Here is a 14,230-nt window from a genome sequence, read left to right on the forward strand (position 1 = left end):
ATCATTTTGACAAATAAATAAAGGCAGGTTTTCTAAATGCTCCAACAAGCACCAGCAACATAGGAGTTGTACTTTTGAGTGCTTTCATTAAAATTTCCCATAATGCAAAGGAGAAGGAGTCTTTATTTACCATCTGAGTCATGCCGGGCTCAAAAACGACCACTGAAGCGAAACAAGAAGAAATAAAATGAATAGTTTCTAGTGAATTCCACTATGAACTTCCTCTGATGGTTTCACTGTTTCTAAAACTTTGTAGAACGTGTGGGAGCGATAATAATAATAATAATAAATCTTTTATTTGTATAGTGCTTTTCAGGGACCCAAAGACGCTGTGCGATAAGCTGTGTTCACGTTATAACCTTCTTCTTCTTCTTCTTTGGTGTTTTATGGCTGTTGTACATCTAAAGAAGAAGAAGAAGAGCGGTGAGAGGAAGGGGAGAAGAGGGGGGGAATAGAAGAAGAATAAAGTCTAAAGAAGAAGAAGAAGAGCGGTGAGAGGAAGGGGAGAAGAGGGGGGGAATAGAAGAAGAATAAAGTCTAAAGAAGAAGAAGAAGAGCGGTGAGAGGAAGGGGAGAAGAGGGGGGAATAGAAGAAGAATAAAGTCTAAAGAAGAAGAAGAGCGGCGAGAGGAAGGAGAGAAGAGGGGGGAATAGAAGAAGAATAAAGTCTAAAGAAGAAGAAGAGCGGCGAGAGGAAGGAGAGAAGAGGGGGGAATAGAAGAAGAATAAAGTCTAAAGAAGAAGAAGAGCGGTGAGAGGAAGGGGAGAAGAGGGGGGAATAGAAGAAGAATAAAGTCTAAAGAAGAAGAAGAAGAAGAGCGGTGAGAGGAAGGGGAGAAGAGGGGGGGAATAGAAGAAGAATAAAGTCTAAAGAAGAAGAAGAAGAGCGGTGAGAGGAAGGGGAGAAGAGGGGGGAATAGAAGAAGAATAAAGTCTAAAGAAGAAGAAGAGCGGCGAGAGGAAGGAGAGAAGAGGGGGGAATAGAAGAAGAATAAAGTCTAAAGAAGAAGAAGAAGAGCGGTGAGAGGAAGGGGAGAAGAGGGGGGAATAGAAGAAGAATAAAGTCTAAAGAAGAAGAAGAAGAGCGGTGAGAGGAAGGAGAGAAGAGGGGGGGAATAGAAGAAGAATAAAGTCTAAAGAAGAAGAAGAAGAGCGGTGAGAGGAAGGGGAGAAGAGGGGGAATAGAAGAAGAATAAAGTCTAAAGAAGAAGAAGAAGAGCGGTGAGAGGAAGGGGAGAAGAGGGGGAATAGAAGAAGAATAAAGTCTAAAGAAGAAGAAGAAGAGCGGTGAGAGGAAGGGGAGAAGAGGGGGGAATAGAAGAAGAATAAAGTCTAAAGAAGAAGAAGAGCGGTGAGAGGAAGGGGAGAAGAGGGGGGAATAGAAGAAGAATAAAGTCTAAAGAAGAAGAAGAAGAGCGGTGAGAGGAAGGGGAGAAGAGGGGGGGAATAGAAGAAGAATAAAGTCTAAAGAAGAAGAAGAGCGGTGAGAGGAAGGGGAGAAGAGGGGGGAATAGAAGAAGAATAAAGTCTAAAGAAGAAGAAGAAGAGCGGTGAGAGGAAGGGGAGAAGAGGGGGAATAGAAGAAGAATAAAGTCTAAAGAAGAAGAAGAAGAGCGGTGTGAGGAAGGGGAGAAGAGGGGGAATAGAAGAAGAATAAAGTCTAAAGAAGAAGAAGAAGAGCGGTGAGAGGAAGGGGAGAAGAGGGGGGGAATAGAAGAAGAATAAAGTCTAAAGAAGAAGAAGAAGAGCGGTGAGAGGAAGGGGAGAAGAGGGGGGAATAGAAGAAGAATAAAGTCTAAAGAAGAAGAAGAAGAGCGGCGAGAGGAAGGAGAGAAGAGGGGGAATAGAAGAAGAATAAAATCTAAAGAAGAAGAAGAAGAGCGGTGAGAGGAAGGAGAGAAGAGGGGGGAATAGAAGAAGAATAAAGTCTAAAGAAAAAGAAGAAGAGCGGTGAGAGGAAGGAGAGAAGAGGGGGAATAGAAGAAGAATAAAATCTAAAGAAGAAGAAGAAGAGCGGTGAGAGGAAGGAGAGAAGAGGGGGGAATAGAAGAAGAATAAAGTCTAAAGAAGAAGAAGAAGAGCGGCGAGAGGAAGGAGAGAAGAGGGGGGAATAGAAGAAGAATAAAGTCTAAAGAAGAAGAAGAGCGGCGAGAGGAAGGAGAGAAGAGGGGGGAATAGAAGAAGAATAAAGTCTAAAGAAGAAGAAGAAGAGCGGTGAGAGGAAGGAGAGAATAGGGGGGAACAGAAGAAGAATAAAGTCTAAAGAAGAAGAAGAAGAGCGGTGAGAGGAAGGGGAGAAGAGGGGGGGAATAGAAGAAGAATAAAGTCTAAAGAAGAAGAAGAAGAGCGGTGAGAGGAAGGGGAGAAGAGGGGGAATAGAAGAAGAATAAAGTCTAAAGAAGAAGAAGAAGAGCGGTGAGAGGAAGGAGAGAAGAGGGGGGGAATAGAAGAAGAATAAAGTCTAAAGAAGAAGAAGAAGAGCGGTGAGAGGAAGGGGAGAAGAGGGGGGAATAGAAGAAGAATAAAGTCTAAAGAAGAAGAAGAAGAGCGGTGAGAGGAAGGGGAGAAGAGGGGGAATAGAAGAAGAATAAAGTCTAAAGAAGAAGAAGAGCGGCGAGAGGAAGGAGAGAAGAGGGGGGGAATAGAAGAAGAATAAAGTCTAAAGAAGAAGAAGAGCGGCGAGAGGAAGGGGAGAAGAGGGGGAATAGAAGAAGAATAAAGTCTAAAGAAGAAGAAGAGCGGCGAGAGGAAGGAGAGAAGAGGGGGAATAGAAGAAGAATAAAGTCTAAAGAAGAAGAAGAAGAGCGGTGAGAGGAAGGGGAGAAGAGGGGGGGAATAGAAGAAGAATAAAGTCTAAAGAAGAAGAAGAGATTCTTCTTCTTCTTCTTCTTCTTCTTCTTCTTCTTCTTCTTCTTCTTCTTCTTCTTCTTCTTCTTCTTCTTCTTCTTCTTCTTCTTCTTCTTCTTCTTCTTCTTCTCTCACAGTATTTGATTCAGTCGCTGATGCAAGTTCCTATGTTTGTGAATTCTGTTCATTGGCAATAGACATTTTCTGATTCTGATTCTGACTTATACACTTAAGAATGAACCTGATCTCTAAACAAATAAAAGTTTAGACAATTCTTTGAAAAATGAAACAAATATACAAACAAAATGCCACTTATTGCCGGGAGAATCCAGAGGCTGTGAAAAGAATGGATTTCTTTTAAGGCAAAATGCAAAGTAAAAGACAGTTCGGCTCAAACTTGTAAAACAACATTATTAAAAACGACTTTGGACTTAGTTTGAAAGAGGAAATGTGCACAAAACCTGAACTTTTTTACTGCAGTACTGAGGAAAGTGGACTATCTTTACTAGTTTCCCACGGTTGTTGCCTTTCCAGTTTATTTAGGCTTTATTTATTTGATTTGAATAGTGTCTTAATCGACCAAATTTAGTGTGTATAGTATTTGTATAGTATAGTATTTGTCCCTGTGTGTCATGAATCAACTTCATGTTTTATTGGGATCACAGCAGAAAGGAGAAGTGTTAGTTAGCTTGTTATTAGCTTGAAAACAGTCTTTTAGATAGAGAGCTATAACATAGAGCTATAATAGATGATAGCGTGAACTGTTCTACCTTTTATCAATAATGTTAAGTGTTTAAAAGTGCACTATGGCTGGGGAATATGGCAAAATATGAATAAATGAATGACTACATTTTATATTTTTCTTTCAACAAAAAAACATAACATAAAAACAACATAAACAAAACATTATTAGGCTATTTTGTTCCTCTAAAGTCTGAACTCTGCTCAAAACCACATGCTTTTACTGATGAAAGATTGACTGTGGAAAACAAAAACAGGCATTTCATTGACGATTAAAAGTGACTGAATCTGTCATTAGTAATCAGTAATCACACAGCCCTATGGTGCACTACGCAGCTTTTTGGAGGGTCCACCATATGTTCCACTATATGGCATTAAACTACACCAAAAACAACACATTTCGGTTGTTTTGTTAGATCCGTTTTGGAGCGACATGAGTGTCTGTGATCCTCAGAAAAGACCCTGGCTCTGTGCTACAAATTAGACATTGAGTGAGTCTGGAACCTTCACAACCTGCTGATAAATCCTGTTTCTCCATCTCTATTGACAAAGCCTGCAGGGGGCGCTGTTTTGCCACACGGGATACAACTCTATTTTGCATATTTTGGGATCACACAAAAAAACAAATATCTTGTGCTGATTTGGAGGACTTGTTTCTCCATGGAAGCCAATTCAAGTCATATCTGTGAAGAGGCGAGAATGCATCTTTTTCAAGTTCCTAGACAGTTTATTGCTGTCCAGGAACATTCTAGAAAACACAACATCTTAAACTCCGCACAGGAAAAGTTACATAGTACCTCTTTAAATGGCATAAGTAGCTGCACTTCCCGAACACAATCACCTCAGGGCTGTGTTTGAGCTCTAAATCCAAACACTTCCAGACAGTGATCTCCAGAGCCTCGTTAGGACAGCGCTGATGGGAACAGACACCACCATGTTTTCTCTGGTAATGGATTCAGTGGAGGAAAACAGAATGGCTCCACTGGGACGGGCGGAAAGTTAAAATATGGCATTTTTCTGGCTACTTCCTGCAATGTGGGAGAAAGGAGCTAATTAATGAGGCTGAAATGTGAGATTGCACTCTAAAAATGACTGCGTTCTGCGTTAGACTAATGCTTGTGTTAACTCTTATAATATCATTTTAAACTTGGGATTCTGGTTTTCTTGGGAAGGATTCAGATTAGGTCCAGGTAACTGACCAAGAAATCATGACAAAATTGCACCTAGACTGTTTTAGAATGATCTTGATCTATGTAAGATCTATAAGAGCACGTAATGTTAAAGAAACGACTATTATTCTGTTTACCGAAGTGACAGGTTCATTTGTAAACTTGAATAACTATGTATTAAACTATGTATATTGTATTATATCGGTATCAGTTTAGATACTTGGACCATCCTTACAATACTTTAGGACAGGGGTGGGCAATCATTTTCCTCCGAAGGCCGTATTCCAATCCAGGCAAGTAGCAGAGGGCCGGCCCGCGATCATTGGTGTGAAAAAAAATAAATCAAAAAAATAAAAATGATCAAATAAAATATTTTATCTTTTCTGTCAATATAGGCTATTGAATCTATTATTTAATTCATTTCACGTCATATTTATTAAGGATACAAGTGCAGACAGACCTTTTTTTTTTTTTATATTACTTGTTTGGCGGGCCTGGGACGGGCGGAAAGTTCAAATATGGCATTTTTTAACCGTGCCGGATTAAAAAGACTAACGGGCCACATGTGGCCGTAATTTGCCCACACCTGCTTTAGAGGATAAAACATGACAAACGAGTAAGCCAGATTTAACCTAAATAGGACAGACTTTGTCAGTTAGTAACTTTAACACCAGTTTATTCATGGGTGAGACATTTTATAACTTAAATCATAACTAATGCATCTTTCTATTTCTATATTTATTTATTTTTTCAATTTCATGTCAGTTTGTCCAAAAAAAAGAATCTTTCAAAAAGGTCATTTTTCAAATTAAGCCCAAATGTATTTTTTTTCCAAATGTCATTTATAATATAATCTGGGTCCGGTCCTTGATCGTCGGTGCACTTTGAGTCATACATTTATTCATAATGGCCTTCTCTCCTTCTGCCAGAGTACGCTGCAAAGGTATCCACTTATTGTGTCCATGGCTGAGGTTTTGAGGCCCAGATACATAGTTCTGATATCAGGTGGTGTCAAAGTCTGTAGTCCCAAAAAACGTGGTAATGGTGGGTCTCCTGGCAACCACAGTTCCTCCAGCAGTTGGAATTTCCTTGTAAATAGCAAGCAGTTTGGTGTTGAAGAAACGTGGTAAATAATTAGACTCAATACATCCGTCACCACAATACATCCTTTTGAGCCGTGACGTCAACAGCAGCTCAATAGAACAAGCCGACTTAAGCTGCGCAAACACACAACTTCGAATTAGAACAAAGTTTGATTAAATTGTACTGCGTTGTTTTGGCAGCGGTAGATCTTCATCAGAGAGGATTTTCAGCCGGAGATGACAATCAGATGTATTGATGGAGGATTTAGGCCGAGATGGAGAAATAAAAGGCAGCTCAGCGCCAATCAAAGAGATAACGCTCCCGTGTTTGTCTGTTGTCTTTGAGAGAGACGCGGCCAATTCCTCTGTTTGTGGACTGCTAATGTAGAACAAGCACGGTATCACTGATTTAGCATGAGCGCTAATGAGGCCATCGCGCTCACACACATGCGGGAGAAGGGGATCAGGGTTGTGACATGCCGTGCATAAAGTATCCTGTGTTTTTTGCTAAACTAATGAGGATTTCAGCCCGTTCTGTCTTTGATAACAATAACATGTTTTTTTCAAGGTATCCAGAAAGTAAAAACAAGGTCACAAAAGCAAACAAAACTCCTCCCTTGTAACTTGCACCTTGATTGGGAAATATATGTAGATGAGATGCTCCCGATGGTATTCTGACTCAAAATAAAAGTAAAACGGTCGTTCTACTATCCACATATTTTGTTTGATTAGGTTTGGCTTCCAGTTATCCACAAATGTAAGTCCCAGTTACGTTTTGTACCAAATTTGATTACTAAATAGAACGTGAAGAATGCTTTAGTGGCGTAAAGTCTTCTATTATCTGACAGTCACGCTGGAACAGTAATTACAGGGAGATTGACAAGCGGTTTTGCAAGTGATTCCAAATTCACAAAAAACAAAGTGTAAAAGGAACATTAAGATAAAGCTCTACAGAAATAGACCACATACTATATTAGAATACTATAAGACATAAGAAGGTGATCAGAAATTGATGAGTTATTTGCCCAAAACAGGTGAATGTCATTATAAAACTCCTCAGAAGCTTGCAGTTTACTCTTGGTCTTGCAGTGTGTTCAAAAGCCACTGTACATGTCGTTCATATGTATTATGTATAAATATGTATGTATCTAAATATATGTAGAAAGTGGTAACAAAAACATATCAAAACGGGCATCTTTTTTTGCAAATTAACTCAATTCAAATGTAGAAAAAGATATTTTACGAAAAAGTTTTGACATGTTCTGCCGTAATTGGGCTATAAGATAAGATAAGATAAGATATTCCTTTATTGTCCCACATGGGGAAATTTCATTGGTGCAACGCAGGTAGATACAGAGGTAGATACAGAAGAACAGATCACTTATAGGAAGTCTGAAAAACACTTTCAGTAGAAGATCTCCTATAAATAAATAAAAACTCCCATAGACAAATAAATAAATACATAAATACCATTGCATGTAATCACGACAGTAATTGCACATGAATATGTGTCACAACAGCACATAGATTGCACATGAGTTTCACAGTAATTGCACATGAATTGCACATGAATTCCAACAGCAATTGCACATATGACAGAATTGCACATGGTTAGGTCAGTATTGCGAGTGTTCAGTACTAACAGTGTTTGTTATAAAGTCTGACAGCAGCAGGAAGGAAAGACCTGCGAAACCTTTCCTTCACACAGCGAGTGTGGATCAGTTTCTCACTGAAGCTGCTCTCCTGAGCGATCAGAGTGTCCTGCAGGGGGCGACACTCATGGTCCAGCATAGATGTGAATCTAGCCAGGACCCTCCTGTCCCCCACCTCCTGCACCGAGTCCAGAGCACAGCCCAGGACGGAGCTGGACTTCTTGATGACTCTGTCCAGCCTCCTCCTCTCCCTCTCTGTGATGCTGCTGCTCCAGCAGGCCACACCGTACAGGAGGGCTGATGCCACCACAGAGTCGTAGAAGGTCTTCAGGAGTGGCCCTGTCACTCCAAAAGACCTGAGTCTCCTCAGGAGGTAGAGCCGACTCTGGCTCTTCCTGTACAGTGTGTCTGTGTTATGAGTCCAGTCCAGTTTGTGGTTCAGATGAACACCCAGGTACTTGTATGAGTCCACTCTCTCAATGTCCCGTCCCTGGATGTTCACTGGTGAGGGGGCAGTGGGGTGGCGTCTGCGGAAATCCACCACCATCTCCTTGGTCTTCCCCGCGTTGATGAGGAGGTGGTTCCGCTGACACCAGTCCACAAAGTCCTGCGCCAGTCCTCTGTACTCCTCGTCATCGTCGTCCGTGATGAGTCCGATGATGGCAGAGTCGTCAGAGAACTTCTGCAGGACACAGCTGTCCGTGTCATGTCTGAAGTCTGCAGTGTAAAGGGTGAAGAGAAAGGGCGCGAGGACAGTGCCCTGGGGCGCCCCCACACTGCAGGTCCGAGTGTCAGACACACAGTTCCGGGCTCTCACAAACTGGGGTCGGTCTGTGAGGTAGTCCAGGATCCACTCTGCCAGGTCATACTCCACACCAGCCGTCTCCAGCTTGTCCCTCAGGAGCAGCGGCTGGATGGTGTTGAAGGCGCTGGAAAGATTGAAGAACAGAATCCTCACAGAGCTGCCAGGCTTTTCCAGGTGAGAGAGAGAGCGGTGCAGCAGGGAGATGACGGCGTCCTCCACTCCGATGCCAGACCGATATGCAAACTGCAGCGGGTCCATGGCTGAGCTCACGGTGGAGCGGAGGTGGTCCAGGACCAGCCGCTCCAGTGTCTTCATCAGGTGGGACGTGAGAGCCACTGGCCTGAAGCTGTTGAGGTCTTTGGGGCGCGGTGTCTTAGGCACAGGTACCAGACAGGAGGTCTTCCAGACCAGTGGTACCACCCTCAGCTTCAGGCTCATGTTGAAGACATGCTCCATAACGCCACACAGTTCATCTGCGCAGGACTTAAGGAGCCTGGGCCTGATGCCATCAGGTTCTGCTGCCTTCCTCACTTTAATCCTCTTCAGCTCACTCCTCACCTGTGCTGCTGTGACAGTCAGTGGTTGGCATGGGGACCGTGTGCTGGGGGGATGGGTGAGTCCAGGCGAAGTGGGGAGCTGATGGTCCTGGGCAGATAAGCGAAGAGGAACAGATGCAGGGCATTGTCCAGCTGTGGAAGAGGGAGCATGCAGCTGTGCAGGGGGAGGGGCGGGTTACCGATCAAACCTCAAGAAGTGAGCATTTAAATCATTCACCCACTGTAGATCCCCCTCTGTCTGGGCAGGGGGGGTTTTGAAGCCCGAGATGGTTTTCAGGCTCCTCCACACTCCCTGAATGTTCTTTTGCTGCAGCTGCTCCTCCATCCTCCTCTTGTAGCCGGCCTCAGCCTGCCTGATCGTCCTCCTCAGCTCCTTCTGCACAGTCCTCAGCTCCTCCTTGTTCCCTGACCTGAAGGCTCTCTTCTTCTCCTTCAGCAGAGCCTTCAGTTCACGGTTAATCCATGGCTTGTTGTTTGGAAAACACCGCACCGTCCGGGAGGGAACAATGTTCTCAAAACAGAAGTTGATGTAGTCCGTGATGCACTCTGTGATGGTGTTGATGTCCTCCCCATGTGGGTCATAAAGCTCAGTCCAGACAGTGGTGCTGAAGCAGTCCCTCAGAGCCTCCTCGCTCTCAGCAGACCACATCCTCACCTCACGGGACACCACAGGCTGCCTGCGCACGATGGGTTCATACACAGGCCTCAGATGTACAAGGTTGTGGTCCGAGCTGCCCAGGGGAGGGAGGGGGGAAGAGGAATAAGCCTCCTTGGTGTTGGCAAAAAACAAGTCCAATGTTCTATTCTCTCTGGTGGGGCAGGGTGTATGTTGGTAGAACAGAAGAGGGAGAAGCGTGGTTAAAGTCACCAGAGACGAGGAAGAGAGCCTGTGGGTGCTGTGTTTGCAGCTTACAAGTGCAGGAGAGCAGTGCTTCACAAGCATTTTCAGCATTGGCAGACAGGGCCACATAGACTGCGATCAAAATCACATGTGAGAACTCCCGGGGCAGATAATATGGCCTCATGCCAATAGCCATAAGTTCAATATCCTTGTTACATAGCTGCTCCTTCACTGTGCAGGGTTCGGGTTTGGACCAGCCCGTGTTCACATACACCGCCAGACCTCCACCTCTTTTCTTCCCGCATTCTCTCGTTCTGTTCGCCCGCAGCAGATGAAAATTGTCCAAACCTACAATAGAGTCTGGCATTTCTGCTGTTAACCAGGTCTCTGTGAAAATCAAGACGCTGCTGTCCCTATAAATCCTCTGGGACCGCATGAGGCTCGCTATTTCCGTCATTTTATTTTGAAGGGACCTCACGTTACCCATGACTATGGCGGGAACCGACTTCCTGTTTTCTCCTCTCTTCTCTCGGAGTTTACGTCCAGCCCGTCTGCTTCGTTGCGTTTTCCTTAGGATGTCCGCCGGGATAACGTGACGATCTCCGGGTAAGACGACAGTTCTCCGCAGTTTCATTAGTTCTTCCTTTGTGTAAACGCGGTACGGCGCCGGCCGGGGGGCGGGGCCGGAGCCGGGGGACTCAGAGCCAAGGCACATCGCAACGACACGAATAAAGTCAAAACAAGTTAATTTAAAGAGATTCCAGTGCGTGTCCCGATCGTTCGTGAAGTTCCTCTTTCATATAAACGTGTATATAAACGTGTACCGACGACACGCCGTACTTTAGCGCGGCCGGAGGGCGCGGGGGGGCTGGTGGGCTCGCTCGGAGCTAGCTCACGTCACAACAACACAACGAACGCAACGAAAAACGCTCAAATCCAGCCGAAAAAAAAGTCAAAAACAGTTATATACTATTCCAGCGCGTGTCCCTATCGTACAGTAAAATAGAAAAAATATACTAACTATATTTACAAAATATAGGAGATAAAGCACAATAAGTGTGAGAAAGAAGAGAGAGCGTTTACACCGGGCTGCCAGCTGTACCAGCGCCTTATGACGGTGTGTGTGTGTGTGTGTGTGTGTGTGGGTGGGCTTCAGCACACAGAGGGGCGGGGTCTGTGTCCAGCTCTTCATCCCAGTGTGTGCTCCAGCTCTCGTGTGCGCAGCGTGAAGAAAACGTCACCTCCATCGAGCGCGTTCATTAATTTCACAGCTGGAGCCGAGTCAACACTCACTGGCGCTAATGAAACGAAGACACGGAGCTAGATCAAGATCGAGTTTGGCTATTTTCACCGTGCGCACATAAACATCCGCCAAAAACAACCATTAATGACAATTGTGCCGTGATAGTATTAGTTAGCCGAATAAAAACATTTGTTGTAGGGCAATAATTAAGATTCCAGATATGTTTGTATTGTATGATCATGTATTTCAGCTCTATTTGACTTAGTGTTTGAACTTTTGGATATTTTCAGAGCGAAGATAGAGGTGTTACTACTTTGCCTGGGATGTTCCAGGTCAGTATTTGCCTGACCCGCCAGCCCCGCCCACATTCTGTTCGAATGCGTCTCGGTTTGGAATCGGACCATTGGGGGGCGTCAAAAAAACTTTCCAGCATTAACCGGTCCAACCACCGCCGCTAATTTGTGTCAATTGTCTCTCAAATGCGGAAGACTTCTCTCAAATATTTGGGAACATTCAGAACAAAATATATAACTTATTTTACCTCAGATTTACAGAGTTTAGTGCGCCGCTTGTTGACTCGGCAGAAGTCGGCGACGTTTCTCAGTCTGTTATTTTTATCCTTTCCTCGTAATCCACCATGTTTGTTTAGACACGAACGGACAATGGGTTTGTTTGTTTGTCTGATTGGTTAATCCGTCTGTCAATCACTCCCTTTGGAAATTGTCGCGACTGGGTTGGATCCCAGACCCTCAGGTTTTGTAAAGTAGTCGGTCAAAACGTGTTGGGAATGGCTGGTCAGGCAACCACAGTATAACATTAAACACATCTATCTCCATAGAGACAACCAGGTAGGCTACCGGGCTTAGGTACAGAGTAGATATTTTTGGGATGCTACAAAATATAATATAAGCAGGAATGTATAAGTTGAGGTTTGAGTATCAGACAAACGTGAAACGACTGTAAAATGACCCACGAATGTGCAGAAACGAAATACTCGATATTCACAATAATGTCAATATTTGAACCATCCGCCCATCTCTATTGAACATGTCTTACGTGCTAAGTATATAACCTTGCTTTGTGCGACACGTCGAGACCACCAGACCAACTGTGGCCGTCATAATGCACACTGAGCAGCAGGTATCGCATTATAAAGGAGGTGAGTCATCGCTGTGGGGGTCTCTCAGCCCCTCTGCCAGAAGAACAGTGACAGCGCATCACGGCTGATATTGATTTCCGATCCGCACTCAGCGGCGCACAAACAAAACGCAAAGAGGTCGATACGCAAAGCCTCGCGCTCTATTCACGTACCTGCAGCAGACTTCCACCTGACACATGGCACTGTACACGCTGTGCGCTAATCTACAGCCGGAAATGTCACGCAAGTCGGCGCATATGGAATACATCAAGAGTCATCATCACTAATCATGAAAACGCAAACGAGACCAAGCAGCGAATAATGCAGTCCGACAGCGTACGGATGCGATTAATGAAATATAATCTATTAAATGTATGACATAAATGAAGTGGAGATTTGTAATTTATTGTCAGCGCTTGTCCCCCTATTGGGCGCTCAAAGAACAACGCTCCCATTCACAAACACAATTTGTACACAGACACTGGAGGTGAGGCCGGTTGCGGGTGTTGCCGGGGAGACAAAATATTGAATTGGATTGGGAATTGAACCACAAACTTTCAGGTCAGTGGGCACTCTTCCTGCCGGCCCATGTAGTAGGAATAAGATACTTGAAATAGCCGATTACAGTAGTATTATGGTGTTGTTGATGTCCTTTGTCAGTGTAAAGTTAGTGTATTGTATAAAGTTATAATATGTAATTGTACGTGTCTGTGTGTACTTGTACAATATGCTGCTTGCGATGTTGTGTCTATAATAAAAATACAAATGAAAAGTGAAAATGTTATTGTAAAAAGTGCACTGCCTTTTCGAGTGGAGGGTCTGCCACGTGTTGATTTACTGTTGTACAGAGAGTGGCATTGGACTTTAAAAGAAGGGGACACTACCAGGCCAAGTTACGGGTCATATCTGTGAAGAGGTGCGCCTACCCACAGTAAAAATGCATGTTTCGGAAAAATAAGTTTAACCATAAAAAACACCTATAATTAATCAAATGTTGGATAGATAAATGGAATGCCTGTTTAATACTGTGGACAGTTCAGTCCAAGCAAGAACATTTCTATAACTTTGATGATTAGAAAATATATTTTGTAATAAGCTTTCACTTGATCACTTTTCACAAGCAAATCTAGGTTTGGGAATGGCATGAAAAAAGTACAATGATTGAACAGTGGCTGAATATCATTAGTCATGTAATCAACATCTATGGAATAATGGATTTTCTCTTAATTCAAATCAAATCAAATCAATTTATTTTTGTAAGGCCCAAAATCACAACAACAGTTGCCTCTGAGGGCCACAGGGAGAAATGAATCAACAATGTCTGTGGTGGCGATGGAGTCAGACAATGTCTGTGGTGGCGTCTGTGGTGGTCCTCTGTCCTTAGACTCTCCTTCTCGGCCAGGAAAAACTACAAAAAAAACCTCTTTGGGAAAAAAGCGTAGAAACCTGGAGGAGTTCCAGTGAAGGAGAGATCCGACTCTCACAGACGGACAGACGGACACGAGGAGACTGGAGCTGGACCCACTCTTCAGGCAGAAGAGGGACCGTCTGAGTCGAGCTGGACCCACTCTTCAGGCAGAAGAGGGACCGTCTTAATTGATCATTGGATTTATATAGTTCTGAATACTTAGAATACATTCACATTGAGGTACATTATATTGTAGTATGAAAATAGAGGATAAGATTAAAACTGCTTTTGTTTCTTGTATCACTGTTTGTTATGCATGTTTGTATAAGATAAGAGAACCTTTTCCACTGATTAGCAGAGGAAAAATTGCATATATACAAAACACATGAAACTGTACCGGGATACAGTTACTCTAAATGAGTATTCCGAATAGGTACTTTCGGTACATGTATATTCAGTTACGTCCCAGCCCTGCCCTTGTTGTACAATATATGCAATTCTTATATAAATCTATTCCATACTCTTGTCAGACCCCCACATCTGAACACAAAGTCACATGTGTGGGTCTTGTGTTTATATTATGGGCCATGTATTTAAATATTTGCTGGATCACCTTCAGTTCTCATGTTTTAATCCAGGCCGGGGCTCTCGGCTGCTGCGAGAGTGGGAAACGATGCCAGATAGATGAGGGCAGCGCGAGGCTTATGACGTGGCCCAGAGCTGCCCATGGTTATACCAAGGATTAAC

At 43.7% G+C, this 14,230-nt stretch overlaps 1 protein-coding gene across 4 annotated transcripts in view; it reads right to left on the reverse strand.

Annotated features, from left to right (window-relative positions):
- Window positions 1-14,230, reverse strand: part of LOC140364444 (A-type potassium channel modulatory protein DPP6-like) — a 392,395-nt gene that overhangs the window by 226,478 nt on the left and 151,687 nt on the right. The window lies entirely within an intron of this gene.

This window comes from Eucyclogobius newberryi, unplaced genomic scaffold (genome assembly GCF_026437365.1).
Source record: "Eucyclogobius newberryi isolate DKJ021-1_F unplaced genomic scaffold, fEucNew1.0.hap1 SCAF_18, whole genome shotgun sequence".
NCBI classification, from domain to species: domain Eukaryota; kingdom Metazoa; phylum Chordata; class Actinopteri; order Gobiiformes; family Gobiidae; genus Eucyclogobius; species Eucyclogobius newberryi.